The sequence below is a fragment of the Anomaloglossus baeobatrachus genome, chromosome 2 (genome assembly GCF_048569485.1).
Source record: "Anomaloglossus baeobatrachus isolate aAnoBae1 chromosome 2, aAnoBae1.hap1, whole genome shotgun sequence".
In the NCBI taxonomy this organism is placed as follows: Eukaryota; Metazoa; Chordata; class Amphibia; order Anura; family Aromobatidae; genus Anomaloglossus; species Anomaloglossus baeobatrachus.
In genome coordinates this window covers 509,129,322-509,149,050 of record NC_134354.1, presented here as the reverse complement: position 1 = coordinate 509,149,050, position 19,729 = coordinate 509,129,322, and positions in this window count along the sequence as shown.

The following is a 19,729-nucleotide window of genomic DNA, read 5'->3' as shown; positions in this document are numbered from 1 at the left end:
CGTTCCCAATCATTGTTATTGTTTGGTCGGACATCATAGCTCGGACGCAGTGACGTTTTGGTAGGTCGGTGGACCGTATTAATAGGGCTCGGAGCAAGCTGAACCGGGCAATTGGCAGATTTGTGGCGCGGAATGGTGGGTTGGTGGTGCGGCATAGAGAACTGGAGGAGTCCACTGAGCAGTATCTAAGGAGAGATGGGGTTCATCTGACCGATGTGGGTCTAGATTTATGGATGTTGGGTTTGCGGGATGGTCTGGAGCAAGCACTAGGGTTGTGGGGGGCCCGGGCCAAGTAAGGGTGTCAGTTGGCCGGTCTGTGGCGGGGTGATAGGTCCGTCAGCGAGGTTGGGAGTACCGACAGTCGGTTTGTTTGTACGAAGTCGCTCAAGGGGAGTGGCTTCGGATTGGATGGGAAATTGTGGGCGGAGGTCCCGCAGGTTCTGGGTAGGGGTAATTAACGATGGAATGTTGTTACCCCTCACCTTGGGCCGAGTGGTCACGGCCGAGGTGGTCCTCTGGGCCGGTTGGAGGTTACGGTCGGGGGGTTAGGAATGATGGTTGGCCTCTCGGACGGATCTATCGGTGGTTTGGTTATACGGGTATATATGTATAAGGTTAAGTTTAACAATTGGGTGGCATGTTGAGCCACGAGTTTTGGTATACATATATACGGTTAAATAAAGCTGTGGCCATTCCTGCAATAAAGTCGTGGTTCTTGTCTTTATTTAGGTAAATATGGTACGAGGGGTGTTTAGCATGGTAACCTGCTTATCCCTTATAGATGCGTCATGAGAAATACTTCATTCCGCCATCTGAGACGAGATGTTCATTTTGCCTCATAACAGAAATAGCTGTGTTTGGTGTCTTGCTACCAAGCCGGGATATCCCTTGGATACTTATCATTTGATATTAAAGCATGCATACATACAATATTTAAGAAGGATTTTATATCTACTTTGTGCAGCATGCATTCTCACACATCCAAACGCAGACACCACTAATAGTAAGCTAGGCTTAATTAGTGGATTAATGTAACACAAATTGTACATTTCATCATTCATCCTAAGGGCACGTCACACAGTGTCTATATCACCAAGGATAATAGATGTAAGTCTCAGAGGAATGGCATGTCTTATGGTGAGTAAATAAGTGGTGAATCTAGACATGCACAGTTTTTAAAAAGAAAATGCATTACCACTTACTTTTACAATTTGATTATTATTATTATTATTATTATTAATATACAAGTAAAATATATCTTTGTACCGTGTTAGCCAGTAGAGATAAAAAAATTTGTTTAAAAGAACTGAAGTCCTCAGTGGTTGATACCTTTTAATGGCTAACTGAAAAGATGGTAATAATTGCAAGCTTTCGAGACTACTCAGGTCTCTTTATCAGGCATGGTATAACACAAAATCTGAAGAGTCACATATTTATACACAACATGACGTTGGCATAGTGGAGTCCTGGTGACCCCTTATACTGCTACTAGTGATGAGCGAGCATGCTTGTAACTACTCGGTACTCGCACGAGTATCGCTGTACTCGGGCTGCTCGGCGGGGACCGAGTAATCTCGCGATACTCGTGCTGTACTCGTGGTCTTCATCCCTGCATGTTGGCGCTCTTTTGAGAGCCAGCCCTCATGCAGGGATTGGCTGGCAGACCACTGCAATGCCACAGCCCTGTTAGTTGTGGAATTGCAGTGATTGGCCGGCCTGCACAGCGTGACCGAGCCTTTATACCGGCCGGCGCGCTGTGCTCTGCTCACAGCTATCCAGACAGTGAGTGCAGGGAGAGTGTCGCTGATTCAGGGAAAGCTTTGCGGCCCTTTATAACTTTTTCAGTTGCAGGGCTGCAAACAGTGTGACCAAAAGTCCTTCTCAGGACTATTCTAGTTGTATACAGGCAGGCAGGGTATAGCCAGGTCGGAGTACAGTAGCAGAGTCCTTCTCAGGACTATTGTTGCTATATACAGGCAGCGTATAGCCAGGTCTGAATACAGGCTAGTGACCAGAAGAGTCCTTGTCAGGACTATTGTACCAGTATACAGGCAGGCAGGCAGGCAGGCAGGGTATATATAGCCATTCCTAGTGGTGACCGTATACCAGCCTTCATCATATCTGGGGCTGGTGTACACAGTCTAAAACAGTCCAGATAGTGTCTGACTTGTCTGTAATTGTCGCTCCCCAAAAAAACCTGTTAGGTTCTTAGTGCGTCCGTGCTTGGTTTTTAAAACCGCACGTGTGTGCCTGTCGGTGGCAGCGTACAGGTGCACTTGTGTGCAATTTCCACAAACTTTGATATAACGCACAAGTAGTGAATACACGTCAGCACAGCATTGCAAAATGCGCAAGGGCATTGGCAAGGAACAAGGAAGTGGACGTGATGGTGGTGCAGGCAGAGGCCGAGGTCGTGGGCAAGCTCTAATTTCGCCACAACAAAGGGCCACATCTAGTCGCTCGCACGTCCTGTCCCAAATTCTTGGGGACCGCAGCAGTACACCGCTCTTGAACCAAGACCAGTGTCAACAGGTTGTTAGTTGGATAGCAGATAATGCTTCCAGTCAGATTGGCACCACCACAAACATTCTGTCTTCCACACGGTCAAGTGTCAGTAGCCGTGATACTGCACCGCACATTTCTGAACCTGATCCTCCTTCCTACCACCAGGCTGAGTACACGTCCTCCTCGGACATTAATGATCCCACACTTGGACACTCGGAAGAGCTGTTCACGTTTCCATTCACACATTCTGGCCTCTCGCCAGCTCATATTGAAGTGGGTCATGAGGAGATCGTCTGTACAGATGGCCAAATATTTGAGCAGCCACATTCTCACGAAGTTGGCAACGTGTCTCAACAAGTGGTGGACGATGATGAGACACAATTGTCAGGAAGTCAGGAGGAGGAGCAGGGTGCGGAAGAGGAAGACGACGTGGTGGATGATCCAGTAACTGACCCAACCTGGCAGGAGGATATGCAGAGCGAGGACAGCAGTGCACAGGGGGAGGGAGGCGTAGCATCACAACAGGCAGTAAGAAGCAGGGTGGTGGCCCCAGGCAGAAGTCAGGCAACCGTTCCCCGGAACAACACGACGACACAAGGTGCCTGTACAAATGTTAGGTCGTCCCGAGTCTGGCAGTTTTTTAAGTTGGCTCCAGATGATTCTAAAAAGGCCATTTGCAACACCTGCCGTGCCAGCATCAGCAGGGGTACCAAAACTAGCAGCCTGACCACCACCAGCATGATCAGGCACATGTCAGCCAAGCACCCGACTTTGTGGGAAGTACAACAGAGTCGAGGAGCAGTGCTTGCTGATGTCACTGCTACGTCTTCGCTGGTTGTGCATGCGAGCCAATCCCCTGTCCATGCTGCCTGCGAACAAGCCTCCTCCACTCCTGCACCTGCAGTTGCCTACGCAGAAAGAACACCATCATCAAGCACGTCCTTGTCCCAGCGCAGCGTTCAGTTATCCATTCAGCAAACCTTTGAACGCAGGCGCAAATACACTGCCAACACCCCACATGCCACAGTTCTAAATGCTAACATTTCGCGACTGCTTGCGCTGGAAATGTTGCCTTTTAGGCTGGTGGAGACAGAAGCATTCCGTGACCTGATGGCGGCAGCTGTCCCACGTTACTCGGTCCCCAGCCGCCACTATTTCTCCCGGTGTGCCGTCCCCGCGTTGCATAACCACGTGTCACAAAACATCACACGTGCCCTGAACAACGCTGTTTCACCCAAGGTCCACCTAACCACAGACACGTGGACAAGTGCTTGTGGGCAAGGCCGCTACATCTCGTTGACGGCACACTGGGTTAATATTGTGGAAGCTGGGACCCAGTCTGAGCGAGGGACGGAACACGTCCTTCCCACACCAAGGTTTGCAGGCCCTACCTCAGTCAGTGTTTCACCCACACTCTACAGCTCCGGAATGTCATGCTCTTCAGCCTCCTCCTCCTCCTGCGCATCCTCATCCACTGTACCCTCCACACCAGTCCCAAGCTGGAAGCACTGCAGCACTGCCTCGGCGAAGCGGCAACAGGCTGTGCTGAAGCTAATCTGCATAGGTGACAAACCCCACAATGCAGAAGAGCTGTGGACAGCTCTGAAACAGCAGGCAGATCACTGGCTCACACCTCTGAACCTAAAGCCAGGAAAGGTCGTGTGTGACAATGGCCGGAACCTGGTGGCGGCTTTGAGGCGAGGCCAGCTGACACATGTTCCATGCGTGGCCCATGTGCTCAACCTCGTGGTTCAGCGGTTTCTAAAGTCATACCCAGAGCTGTCTGATCTGCTGGTAAAAGTTCGCCGCCTGTCTGCACATTTTCGAAAGTCACCTACTGCTTCAGCCGGCCTTGCCGGCTTTCAGCGCAGTTTGCATCTTCCGGCTCACAGACTGGTGTGTGATGTCCCCACGCGTTGGAATTCAACTCTGCACATGTTGGTCAGGATATGTGAGCAGAAGAGGGCAGATGTTGAGTACCTGCATCACCTAAGCCGTCGGGAAATGGTTCAAATTCCACACATAACACCTGAGGAGTGGAGATGGATGTCAGACCTATGTACCATCCTCCAAAACTTTGAGGACTCCACCAAGATGGTGAGTGGTGATGACGCCATTATTAGCGTCACCATACCGCTACTCTGCCTTCTAAAACGGTCTCTGCTGAAAAACAAACATGATGCATTGCAGGCGGAGCGCGATGAGTTGCAGCAAGAAACAGTAGTGGGTGTGGGTGATAACACACAGCCCAGCCTCGTCTCATCACAACGTGCAGTGGAGGACTATGACGAGGAGGAGGATGAAGACATGGAGCAACTCTCCGGCCAAATTGAGGATATGACATGCACACCAGTCATATCCTCGGTTCAGCGTGGCTGGCCAGAGGACAGGGTAGATGAGGAGGAGGAGGAGGAGGAGGAGGACAGCATGTTCAGTCATCTTGTTGGTCAGGCTACTGAAGTCCTGGCTGTTAAGAGTCTGGCGCACATGGCTGACTTTATGGTAAGCTGCCTGTCTCGTGACCCTCGCGTTAAGAACATCTTGGCCGACAATCATTACTGGTTGGTAACACTGTTGGACCCACGCTACAAGGAGAACTTTTTGTCTCTTATTCCCGTGGAGAAGAGGTCAACCAAAATGCAGCAGTTCCGGAAGGCCATAGTCACGGAAGTAGGCAAAGCATTCCCCTCACAAAACGCTAGCGGCATAGGTCAGGAATCAGTGGACAACCGAGGCGTCCAGCCGAGAGAGGCACAAGTCCAATCCGCCAGAGGTAGGGGAACAGTCTTTAAGATGTGGGACAGTTTTCTCAGCCCCTCACGTACCACAGCCCCTGAGGTGCGGGGTAGTGCCACAAGAAATCCTCAGTTTGCCCAGATGCTGAACGAGTACCTTGCAGATCGAACAACTGTACTCCGACATTCCTCTGTGCCTTACAATTATTGGGTATCCAAGCTGGACACGTGGCATGAATTGGCTCTCTACGCCTTGGAAGTCCTGGCCTGCCCTGCCGCTAGCGTTTTGTCAGAGCGTGTTTTTAGTGCCGCAGGTGGAATCATTACAGATAAACGCACCTGCCTGTCAACTGAAAATGCTGACAGGCTGACTCTGATCAAGATGAACAAGGGTTGGATTGGGGCAGACTTCACCACACCACCAGCAAATGAGAGCGGAATTTAAAGTTTGTAACGGGAATTTGCCATGTACCTCCAGTCACCCATGGGTACACACTTCTGGACTTTGGATAATCGCTGGACTGCTCCTCCTTCTCCTCATGCGCCACCATGATGACCGTTACAAATTGCAATACTTAGGCCTTTGTTTCAGGTATACCCCCAGTGGTAAATTTTTTCGCCCATTCTTTGCAGAATGGACATTACAACGACAGGAGACCCGCTCCTTTGCAATGGGAACAATGTTTTGAGGCCCTCATGCACGTCTCTACCCAGGGACAACGTGGAGCCTCCCAATTTTTGGCTGCCCTGCCTAAGGGCTATACTATAATACACCCACTTCCTGACAATGGACACTTAATGTTTTGAGGCCCTCATGCACGTCTCTACCCAGGGACAACGTTGAGCCTCCCAATTTTTGGCTGCCCTGCCTAAGGGCTATACTATAATACACCCACTTCCTGACAATGGACACTTAATGTTTTGAGGCCCTCATGCACGTCTCTACCCAGGGACAACGTGGAGCCTCCCAATTTTTGGCTGCCCTGCCTAAGGGCTATACTATAATACACCCACTTCCTGACAATGGACACTTAATGTTTTGAGGCCCTCATGCACGTCTCTACCCAGGGACAACGTGGAGCCTCCCAATTTTTGGCTGCCCTGCCTAAGGGCTATACTATAATACACCCACTTCCTGACAATGGACACTTAATGTTTTGAGGCCCTCATGCACGTCTCTACCCAGGGACAACGTGGAGCCTCCCAATTTTTGGCTGCCCTGCCTAAGGGCTATACTATAATACACCCACTTCCTGACAATGGACACTTAATGTTTTGAGGCCCTCATGCAAGTCTCTACCCAGGGACAACGTGGAGCCTCCCAATTTTTGGCTGCCCTGCCTAAGGGCTATACTATAATACACCCACTTCCTGACAATGGACACTTAATGTTTTGAGGCCCTCATGCACGTCTCTACCCAGGGACAACGTGGAGCCTCCCAATTTTTGGCTGCCCTGCCTAAGGGCTATACTATAATACACCCACTTCCTGACAATGGACACTTAATGTTTTGAGGCCCTCATGCACGTCTCTACCCAGGGACAACGTGGAGCCTCCCAATTTTTGGCTGCCCTGCCTAAGGGCTATACTATAATACACCCACTTCCTGACAATGGACACTTAATGTTTTGAGGCCCTCATGCACGTCTCTACCCAGGGACAACGTGGAGCCTCCCAATTTTTGGCTGCCCTGCCTAAGGGCTATACTATAATACACCCACTTCCTGACAATGGACACTTAATGTTTTGAGGCCCTCATGCACGTCTCTACCCAGGGACAACGTGGAGCCTCCCAATTTTTGGCTGCCCTGCCTAAGGGCTATACTATAATACACCCACTTCCTGACAATGGACACTTAATGTTTTGAGGCCCTCATGCACGTCTCTACCCAGGGACAACGTGGAGCCTCCCAATTTTTGGCTGCCCTGCCTAAGGGCTATACTATAATACACCCACTTCCTGACAATGGACACTTAATGTTTTGAGGCCCTCATGCACGTCTCTACCCAGGGACAACGTGGAGCCTCCCAATTTTTGGCTGCCCTGCCTAAGGGCTATACTATAATACACCCACTTCCTGACAATGGACACTTAATGTTTTGAGGCCCTCATGCACGTCTCTACCCAGGGACAACGTGGAGCCTCCCAATTTTTGGCTGCCCTGCCTAAGGGCTATACTATAATACACCCACTTCCTGACAATGGACACTTAATGTTTTGAGGCCCTCATGCACGTCTCTACCCAGGGACAACGTGGAGCCTCCCAATTTTTGGCTGCCCTGCCTAAGGGCTATACTATAATACACCCACTTCCTGACAATGGACACTTAATGTTTTGAGGCCCTCATGCACGTCTCTACCCAGGGACAACGTGGAGCCTCCCAATTTTTGGCTGCCCTGCCTAAGGGCTATACTATAATACACCCACTTCCTGACAATGGACACTTAATGTTTTGAGGCCCTCATGCACGTCTCTACCCAGGGACAACGTGGAGCCTCCCAATTTTTGGCTGCCCTGCCTAAGGGCTATACTATAATACACCCACTTCCTGACAATGGACACTTAATGTTTTGAGGCCCTCATGCACGTCTCTACCCAGGGACAACGTGGAGCCTCCCAATTTTTGGCTGCCCTGCCTAAGGGCTATACTATAATACACCCACTTCCTGACAATGGACACTTAATGTTTTGAGGCCCTCATGCACGTCTCTACCCAGGGACAACGTGGAGCCTCCCAATTTTTGGCTGCCCTGCCTAAGGGCTATACTATAATACACCCACTTCCTGACAATGGACACTTAATGTTTTGAGGCCCTCATGCACGTCTCTACCCAGGGACAACGTGGAGCCTCCCAATTTTTGGCTGCCCTGCCTAAGGGCTATACTATAATACACCCACTTCCTGACAATGGACACTTAATGTTTTGAGGCCCTCATGCACGTCTCTACCCAGGGACAACGTGGAGCCTCCCAATTTTTGGCTGCCCTGCCTAAGGGCTATACTATAATACACCCACTTCCTGACAATGGACACTTAATGTTTTGAGGCCCTCATGCACGTCTCTACCCAGGGACAACGTGGAGCCTCCCAATTTTTGGCTGCCCTGCCTAAGGGCTATACTATAATACACCCACTTCCTGACAATGGACACTTAATGTTTTGAGGCCCTCATGCACGTCTCTACCCAGGGACAACGTGGAGCCTCCCAATTTTTGGCTGCCCTGCCTAAGGGCTATACTATAATACACCCACTTCCTGACAATGGACACTTAATGTTTTGAGGCCCTCATGCACGTCTCTACCCAGGGACAACGTGGAGCCTCCCAATTTTTGGCTGCCCTGCCAAAGGGCTATACTATAATACACCCACTTTCTTACAATGGGCACTTCAGGTTTACAGGCCCTCATGCACGTCTCTATGCAGGGGCATTGGTGAACCCCACAATTTTGGACTGCCCTGCCAAAGGGCTATACTACAATAGACCCACTTCCTTACAATGGGCACTTCAAGTTTACAGGCCCCCATGCACGTCTCTACCCAGGGACAACGTGGAGCCTCCCAATTTTTGGCTGCCCTGCCAAAGGGCTATACTATAATACACCCACTTCCTTCCAATGGGCACTTCAGGTTTTCAGGCCCTCATGCACGTCTATATGCAGGGGCATTGGTGAACCTCACAATTTTGGACTGCCCTGGCAAAGGAAAATACTACAAAGACTCACTTCCTCAAAATGGGCACATTAGACTCAAGAGGCCTTCATGTACGTCTCTTCTCAGGGACATCGGAGTGCCACACAATGTTTTCACATAAAATCTTTCATGTATTAATCTCAAAAAGTAACATACACCAGCTCTATCTCACTATTGGGTATGTGCCCTTAACATTTCTGCCATGAAAAATCATTTTGGGGTCATTTTGGAAGGTTTTCTGGTGAGTCTGTAAAAATGGCGTGAAACGCGGACAAAATTGTTCACAGCTGTGACTTTTGAGTGATAAATGCTTCAAGGGGTCTTCCCCATGCTGTTGCCATGTCATTTGAGCACTCTTCTGAGACTTTTGTGACATTTTTAGGGATTCTCCATGCTGCCGGGGGGTCATTTCACAAAAATACTCGGGTCTCCCATAGGATAACATTGGGCTCGTTGCTCGGCCCGAGTACACGAGTATCTTGGGATGCTCGGCCCGAGCTTCGAGCACCCGAGCTTTTTAATACTCGCTCATCACTAACTGCTACCATACCCCCACCCCCAATAGCTTAACCTCTTATTGAAATGACCACAGACACATAATTGGATGAAATGGCCACAGTAGCCTTTTATTTAAACATAACTTATAATAACATTTATAAAACAGGGGGTTGTGGTCCTCGAAGCTCAAACAATCTGGTGATCACCCAATACTCCGATCCTACCTTCCCCCTCAACCCCATTACTCCCAGCCGCAACCACAAACTCGGGAGCACCAAACAAATATCAGGGGGAAGGGTTAAACCACCAAGCACGGGAACCGACCCCACCAAGCCGATGTTCCCCCATGATCACCAGACCACTCCCCAAACCAGTAATTAACGGGGGGGTTTCCACCTCCATTGGGACCCCCCAATCCAATTTTCACCAACTTCGAGGACCCCACCCCCACCACCTCTGCCACTATGACCCAGACAAACAAAACAAAATAAAACAAAACAAAACAAAAGGGGAGGGTGGGCGGGACAACCACTTCAGCTGCAGCCACAGCAATGCCTCCTTTTCCCGCTCCTAGCCTAACGGTCCCTAAACCCCCACCCCTCTCCCTCTTCACCCTATCCCCCCTAGCCACGTCATGCCGGCCTCCACCTACCCCATGGGGAGGGGGTGGAGGTTCCAGCCGGGCACTGGACATAGAATGGGGCAGTAAAAAAAAAAAAAAAAAACAACCAAGTTATATAAAACAGAACTATCACTATGGCAGGGGGGCAAACTGTTGTGGCCATAAATTTTGCTGCAGTTCAGTGTGAAAGTTTTATTGTCCTCTGATCAGGGTCTGGTCCAGGCTGTGACACGCTCGGATGGTCAGAGGAGCACATCTTTTAACTGATGTAAAATGACATGAATCCATGAGACACATTCATTCCTACTCTGAATGTGTCAAAGGTCATCATAAGTTTGTACTCCCATAGTCTCCTATCTCTCTGGGACTTGAAATTTCCTTTCAATACCAGCAATTTCATGTCCATGATGCTGTGGTCTGAGTTACAAAAATGTTTGGCCACAGGTAGATCCATCCTTTTTTCTCTAATTGTGTGGCGGTGAGAATTCATCCTTGTCCTGAGCTGTTGTCCGGTCTCCCCTACATACAGATCCCCAGTTGGACATTTGGTACATATAATTAAGTACACCACATTGGTTGTGGTGGAGCTGAAGGTACCTGGGATCTTGTAGTCCTGATGTGATCAGGGAATCTTTATCTTGTCTGTTGTCAATATTAATGGACAGGTCTTGCATTTTTTCTGGTTGCAGGGAAATGTTCCTGTTGGTGTTGGAGAGGACAGGGAGCTTCTGACAATGATGCTTCTTAGATTTGGGGGCTGTCTAAAACACAGAAGTGGGGGGTCTGGAAAAATAGATTTTAACCGGGCATCTTTTTGCAGTAATGGTTGTAGTTTCCGTGCAGCTCCTCTAAACACCTCCAGATGTGGATTGTAGGTGACTACAATAGGGACAAGGTTGTTTTCTTCTTTAGTTTTATAATGTAGGAGATGGTTTCTTGATATTCTGGTGGCTCTTGTAATCTGGTTTTCAATAACCCAAGAACAATTGAAAACCAGATTACAAGAGCCACCAGAATGCCCGGTTAAAATCTATTTTTCCAGACCCCCCACTTCTGTGTTTTAGACAGCCCCCAAATCTAAGAAGCATCATTGTCAGAAGCTCCCTGTCCTCTCCAACACCAACAGGAACATTTCCCTGCAACCAGAAAAAATGCAAGACCTGTCCATTAATATTGACAACAGACAAGATAAAGATTCCCTGATCACATCAGGACTACAAGATCCCAGGTACCTTCAGCTCCACCACAACCAATGTGGTGTACTTAATTATATGTACCAAATGTCCAACTGGGGATCTGTATGTAGGGGAGACCGGACAACAGCTCAGGACAAGGATGAATTCTCACCGCCACACAATTAGAGAAAAAAGGATGGATCTACCTGTGGCCAAACATTTTTGTAACTCAGACCACAGCATCATGGACATGAAATTGCTGGTATTGAAAGGGAATTTCAAGTCCCAGAGAGATAGGAGACTTTGGGAGTACAAACTTATGATGACCTTTGACACATTCAGAGTAGGAATGAATGTGTCTCATGGATTCATGTCTTTTTACATCAGTTAAAAGATGTGCTCCTCTGACCATCCGAGCGTGTCACAGCCTGGACCAGACCCTGATCAGAGGACAATAAAACTTTCACACTGAACTGCAGCAAAATTTATGGCCACAACAGTTTGCCCCCCTGCCATAGTGATAGTTCTGTTTTATATAACTTGGTTGTTTTTTTTTTTTTTACTGCCCCATTCTATGTCCTGTTGTGTATAAATATGTGACTCTTCAGATTTTGTGTTATACCATGCCTGATGAAGAGACCTGAGTAGTCTCGAAAGCTTGCAATTATTACCATCTTTTCAGTTAGCCATTAAAAGGTATCAACCACTGAGGACTTCAGTTCTTTTAAACAAATTTTTTTATTTAATTATAAGCATTTGATATGAAAGATTTAATGATGATATCAAATAGGAATATATATTTTCTTGCACCCAGAGCAAAAATTCAGTTTGGCACCCTCTCTTATACACACTTTATGTGGTTTGAGTAGTCATCATCTTAACGCTCATGTGTGATTTTCATACTTACAGTCACGTAGTGACTAGCTGACCCTCCTGACTCACGAAAGTGAGTAAATTAGATGATGTTGAGATTTTGCATGTGTTATTGCTTGATTTTATAATTAATGATGTTAAGATAAATATAGATGTAGCAATTGTGACAAGTAGAACTACACATATGATCTAAATTATCCAGCAACTGGGGAGTTAAGCCTGCAGCAGCAGACAGAAAGTATTCAGCACTGACCTAGGGATGCTGGGAAGCAGGGAGTGTGTATCTGCCTCTGCAAAAGGAAAGAAGTGTCTGTCTGTCTCTCTGCAAAGGAGCAGTGCTCAGAAAGTGTAGTGTATGTATCCTAAGAAAAGCGAAGCTACACAGATCTACCAGTTCAGGACAGAGAGACAAACAGACACTTCTTTCCTTTTGCAGATACAAATGCACACTCCCTGATTCCCAGAATCACTAGGTCAGTGCTGGATACTTCCTGTCTGCTGCTGCAGGTTTAACTCCCCACTTGCTGGATGATTTTAGATAATCTGCGTAGTGCTATTTGTCACATCATTTTTAACTTGTCAGATGGCACAATACTAATAGTAACATAGCCATACATCACATTATCTGACAAGTTATGGATTGATAAATGTGTACAGGATTAGAACTAATAAGAACCACCAACAGTATAGAAATACATTACATAAACCAAAAATAGTAAAGAAATATATCACAAGTGATTGGCACAACATGAATACATCACCAGAACTACCAACAGTACGTTAATATATAACCAGAACCACAAACAGTATAAGAATACATCATCACAAACCCCAACATTACAGAAATACATCACCAGAACCACCAACAGTATGGAAATACATAGAAATACATCATCAGAACCATCATCAGTATATTAGTACACCATAGAAATAGCAACAGCACAAAAATACATCACTAGAATGACCTTCAGTACATGAATACATTAGAACCATCATCAATATAGGAATACATCTCCAGAAACATCATTAGTACATGAATACATAACCAATGATAAGGAAATACTGCTAGATGTTGTTAACAGTGGAGATGACCGAACCCGAGGTTTGGTGTTCAGTGTTCATACCAAACACAAACTTTTTTTATAAAAAACAGTTCAGTGTTGGAGTTTAGCTGCTTTACAGTGGGTACAGAAAGTATTCAGACCCCTTTACATTTTTCACTCTTTCTTTCATTGCAGCCATTCTACAGAAATGTAGAAATTTTTGCAAATTTATTAAACAAGAAAAACTGAAATATGGTCATAAGTATTCAGACCCTTTACTCAGTATTAAGTAGAAGCAACTTTTTGAGCTAATGCAGACATAAGTCTTCTTGGGAATGATCCAACAAGTTTTTCCACACCTGGATTTGGGAAGCCTCTGCCATTCTTCCTTGCAAATTTTCTCCAGTTCTGTGGTGGACAGTCATATATAGGTCATATATATATATATATATATATATATATATATATATATATATATATATATATATATATATGGGTGTGCCTTTCCAAATCAAGTCTTATCAGTTTAACTAAACACAGCTGGACTCTAGTGAAGGAGTAGAACCATCTCAAGGAGGATCACAAGTAAAATGGACAGCACGTGACTTAAATATGACTGTCTGAGTAAAAGGTCTGAATACTTATGACCATGTGATATTTCAGTTTTTCTTGTTTAATAAATTTGCAAAAATTTGTACATTTTTATTTTTTTTCTGTCATGATGGGGTGCAGAGTGTACATTAATGAGAAAAAAAAGAACTTTGTTTCATTGCAGCCATTTGGTAAATTCAACAAAGAGTGACAAATTTCGAGGGGTCTGAATACTTTCCTTACTCACTGTGTGTATGCAAACCATTCTCATGAGCACTGCTGTACTCTTGTACAAGTGGTGCTCAGCCCAATGCAAGCCGCTTGCAGTGTTTGAAAGGCTCACACTAGGGGTAACAACAACGTAATAAGATGTAGTGTGCACCAAACAAAAAAAAATAGAAAAACCCTGCTCCACCCTCCCCCGGAAGTGTTCTGTTTATGGCTGGCTGCTTGTGGGCGGAGACCCGAACTGCACAATTAGTGGCTTCCATTGGCGTTCATTTCAGGTCCAGGTCCAAAGCAGAACTTTAGATAAAGTCTGGCTAAACCCGCCGAACCGAACGTTCATGGGTCCGCTCATCTCTAGTTAACAGTCTTCATCACAATGCAGACCGTACAAGAAACACAGTTCTGTTGAGACATAGTCAATATCACAAATGAGCATTTAAAGTGCCTTAAAAAATATTCATACCAGTAAACTTTTAAAATATAATTGCGTTACACCCACAAACAAATGTATTTCATTGGGATTTTTTGTGATATACAAACACAAAGTAGCAAGTATTTGTGAAGTATAAATGAAATGATATATGGCTCTCTAAATGTTTTAAAAATATAAAGATGAAAATTACATGAATTGAGTCCATCTGTGTGTAACGTATTCCAGTATAGCCACAGCTGTTCTATGAAGGCCTCAGAGGATTATTTGAGAACATTATGGATCAAACAACATCAGGGAAACCAATGTAAACACCAGACAGGCTAGGAGTAAAGTTGAGGAGAGGAGTAAGGCCTCTGCCACACTCACGTGAAAATCACGCACGTGCTGTGAGACACATATTTTCCTTGCGTGTTGCGTTAGGTAAGTACGTGTCTCCGGTATCTGTGCGCCACGTGTGTTCTCTGTGTGCTATCCCCGACAACACATGGAGAACCGGTAATTTACATACTCACGTGGTCCTTGCTGCTGTCCAGGGTACTGATCTTCGGCTCCAGTCCTGCCCACTCCGCGCTGATGCTGCTTTCGACTGAGCAAAGGGGTGGAGATCAGCACCCGTGACATCACGCCCTCCTCCTTAACACGCTCATAATGAGCGGCGGCCGGCAGCAACTGTTAACAGCGGAAGATTCTGCAGGGCAGAAGGAGGTGAGTATGTGTTTTTTTTATTTTAAAATAATGACATGTGTTTCTCCGGCACGTGTCACACGGGACCGCATCCACACTACATCCATGTGGTATGGGTGCGGGCCGTGTGACACCCGTGATGCGGAGAAAAACGGACATGTCGGCGTTTTTTAAACACGTACAAGCGTACAATCGGAACGTACAATCGTACGTTCCATGGGGATTTACGTTAATGTGCCTGTTACCATAGGGTAACATTGGTGTACATGTGTACGTGCCTCCGGTACGTGAAAAAACTGCAAAACACGTACCGGAGGCACGAACGTGTGACAGAGGCCTAAAGCAGGGTTAGGTTATAAATAAAACCCCCAAGCTTTGAACATCTCACTAAGCACTGTTCAATGCATCATCCAAAAATGGAAGGTGTATGCACAACTGGAAGTCTACCAAAACATGTCCGTTGAGCTAAACAGACTTCTGTGTCCCTAAGGCCCCCTTCACACGTCCGCGAAACACGTGCGTGTTTGTTCCATTTCCGTATATACCGGAGACACGGACAAACATGCACCAATGTTAATCTATGATTGTGGTCACACGTGCGTTATTTCATTATGTCCGTGTGTGCGTGTCCGTGATCCGTATGTGTTTGCGTTTTGCACGGATGCATGTCCGTTATCTGCACGGAGAACGCACACGTGGACACAATGAAAGTTTATGGGTATGTGCACACACGTTAGTAAACACGTATGCATCTACCTATAGTCCGTGTCCGTTTGGTGTTTTTATTTCTAGTGATGTCGGCCATTCTTTCTATTTCTGTGTATGTCGGTCAATCTCCCTGAGTCCGTCGGTCGGTCTCTCTGTCTCTCTGTCGGTCTCTCTGTCTGTCCCTCTCTCACAGTCTGTCGGTCAGTTTCCCCCCTCTCTCATACTTACCGTTCACCGATCACCGGCGCGGCGCTGCACGGCATTCACACTGCTGCGGCGGCTTTTACTATTTTGAAAAAGCCGGCCGCTCCTTAAACAATCTCGTATTCCCTGCTTTCCCCGCCCACCGGCGCCTATGATTGGTTGCAGTGAGACACGCCCTCACGCTGAGTGACAGCTGTCTCACTGCACCCAATCACAGCAGCCGGTGGGCGTGTCTATACTGTGCAGTAAAATAAATAAATAAATAATTAAAAAAAAACAGCGTGCGGTCCCCCCCCAATTTCAATACCAGCCAGATAAAGCCATACGGCTGAAGGCTGGTATTCTCAGGATGGGGAGCTTCACATTATGGATCCAGTGTTGACAGCGGGTAACCTCAGTGACAGCTCAGCTAATCGCGCGGCACTCTTCATTTGCTGCGTGGAGCTGACAGGAGCGGCTGTGTGTGCTGCAGCTCCTGTCACCTCCATGCAGCAGAGCTGGAAGCAACGCTGGACCATCCTGGATTCCGCCGGACATGGAGGGCTTTTTCGGGCTGATTAAATTGTTGAACCAGGGTGTATATTTGTGATTTTTCGGGTGTGTGTGTTTATTTACTGTAATTTACAGATTAATCATGAAAAGAATCTCGGGGAGACGCCTGACATGATTAATCTAGGATTTAGTGGCAGCTATGGGCTGCCATTAACTCCTTATTACCCCGATTTGCCAAAGCACCAGGGCAAATCGGGAAGAGCCGGGTACAGTCCCAGAACTGTCGCATCTAATGTATGCGGCAATTCTGGGCGGCTGCTGACTGATATTGTTAGGGTGGGCGGCTCCCCATAACGTGGAGCTCCCCAACCTGAGAATACCAGCCTACAGCCATATGGCTTTATCTGGCTGGTATTGAAATTGGGGGGGACCGCACGCCGTTTTTTTTAATTATTTATTTATTTATTTATTTTACTGCACAGTATAGACACGCCCACCGGCTGCTGTGATTGGGTGCAGTGAGACAGCTGTCACTCAGCGTGGGGGCGTGTCTCACTGCAACCAATCATAGGCGCCGGTGGGCGGGGAAAGCAGGGAATACGAGATTGTTTAATGAGCGGCCGGCTTTATCAAAATAGTAAAAGCCGCCGCAGCAGTGTGAATGCCGTGCAGCGCCGCGCCGGTGATCGGGGATCGGTGAGTATGAGAGAGGGGGGGAAACTTCAGTCACTCGGGGGATTAGCGGTCACCGGTGAATCCTTCACAGGTGACCGCTAATCAGTACTCGACACAGACAGAGCCGCGGTATGAGGATGAAGTCGGGTGAAGTTCACTCGAGTTCATTCTCATCGCGCAACTCTGTCGGCTGTCAGCCGACATTTATAAGCGACATTGTGCATCACACACACGGACATTCCACACGGACATTCCACGTACACATACACGTTAATTCCACACGCACACATGGACGTTCTACACACAAACACGGCTAGCATACGCAATTCACACAGATGCCACACGGACCATAAAAACGGACACAAAATCGGGATACGGACCCGAAAAACGGCCCGTAACACACGTGCGTGTTTTTCACGGAAGTGTGAAGGGGGCCTTACATAGCATGTGAAAGAAGGTGCTCTGGTCAGATAAGACCAAAGTAGATCTTTTTGAGATAAACGCAAAACACCATTTATGGTGGAAAACACACTGTACATCACACTGAAAAAACCATCCCCTCCATTAAATATGGTGGTGGCAGCATCATGCTGTGGGAGTGCTTTTCTTCAGCATGGACAGGGAAAGTGGTCTGAGTTGAAGAAAAAATGAATGAAGCTAAATACAGGACAATCCTGGAGGAAAAACATTGGAAGCTACAAAAGATTTGAGTCTGGGGCGTAGCAGGACGACAACCCGAAACATACTGCTAGACCTACAATGGAAAGGTTAAGATCAAAGCATATTCATTTGTTTGAATGGCCCAGTCAAAGTCCAGAACTATAGCTTAAAGCAGAAGTTTACATACACTATCTAAAAAGACACACATAAAGGTTTTTTTCCCTATCTTACATGAAAACAAAATAAACCTTTCCCATTTCGGGTCAATTAGGATTACCAAAATTATTTATATTTGCAAAATGCCAGAATAATGGGAGAGAATGTTTAATGGCATTTTTATTACTTTCTGCAAAATCAAAAGTGAACATACATTTCATTAGTATTTGGTACCATTTCCCTTTAACTATATGACTTGGGTCAATCAATTTGCATATCCTTCCATTAGCTTCTCACAATTATTGGTAGGAATTTGGGCCCATTCCTCCTGATAGAACTGATGTAATTGAAAAATGTTTGTAGGTTGCCTCGCTTAAACCTGCCTTTTCAGCTTTGCCCATAAATTTTCAATAGTATTGAGATCAGGGTTTTGTGATGGCCACTGCAAATCATTGACTTTGTTATCCTTAAGCCACTTTGTAACTAGTTTGGCAGGATGCTTTGGGTCATTGTCCATTTGGAAGACCCATTTGCACCCAAGCTTTAAGTTCCTGGCTGATGTCTTGAGATGTTGCTTCAGTGTTGCCACATAATCTTTTCTCATGATGCCATCTATTTTGTGAAGTTCACCAATCCCTCCTGCAGAAAAACATGATGCTGCCACCCTTGTGTTTCACAGTTGGGATGGTGTTCTTAGGATTCAAAGGTTCTCCCTTTTTCCTCCAAATGTAACAATGGTCATTATGGCCAAACAGTTCAATTTTAGTTTTGTCAGACCACAGTATATGTCTCCAAAAATTAAGGTCTTTGTTCCTGTATGCATTTGAAAACATTAATCTGGCTTTTTTATGTTTTTTTTGGAGTAATGGCTTCTTCCTGGCAAAGTGGCCTTTCAGCCCATGTTGATGCAGTATTTGTTTTGCTGTGGATAATGACACAATCTTACCAGCTTCCGCCATCATCTTCACAAGGTTTTTTCTTTTGTTCTTGGGTTGATATGCACATGTCTGACCAAAGCACGTTCATCTCTGGTACACAGAACTAGAGATGAGCGAACCGGTCGCGGTTCGGCTCAACGTCGGTTCGCCAAACGGACGTCCCGTTTGAGTTCGGCTTGAAGAACGTTCGATGAACCGAACTCGAACTGCATAGGAAACAATGGCAGGCAATCACAAACACATAAAAACACCTAGAAAACACCCTCAAAGGTGTCCAAAAGGTGACAAACAACTCACAACACAAACACATGGGAAAGTGACAAGGACATATACTCATGCGAAAACAAAAGAGCTGGACAAGGAAAAAGAGGAGGACACACAGATATAGGCATGGCACGCCCTTCTAAAATCATGTAAAACACCGCAAGGTGACTCCAAGCGGAGTCTCCCTTTTTTTCCAAAAATTTGGCACCACACACACCCACCCATTCAGTGGCAGCACTTGTGCCCTAGTTGTACACTTCACAGCTAGATTTGCATCAAGCACATTCAAAAATACGCTATTCTTAACCGTCCCCAGGATGACACCGGAGTTGGTAGCAAAGTCTTTCCTGATCCCAGCTCTGTTCATCTTGGATCATTTTTAAAAAACACAGCAAGCAAGGGTTACTCCAAGCTGAGTCTCCCTTTTTTTCCAAAAATTGGGCCCCACACAGACACCTTATCAGTGGCAGCACTTGTGCCCTAGTTGCAAACAGAATGTTTTGATTTGCATCAAGCACATTCAAAAATACGCTATTCTTAACAGTCCCCA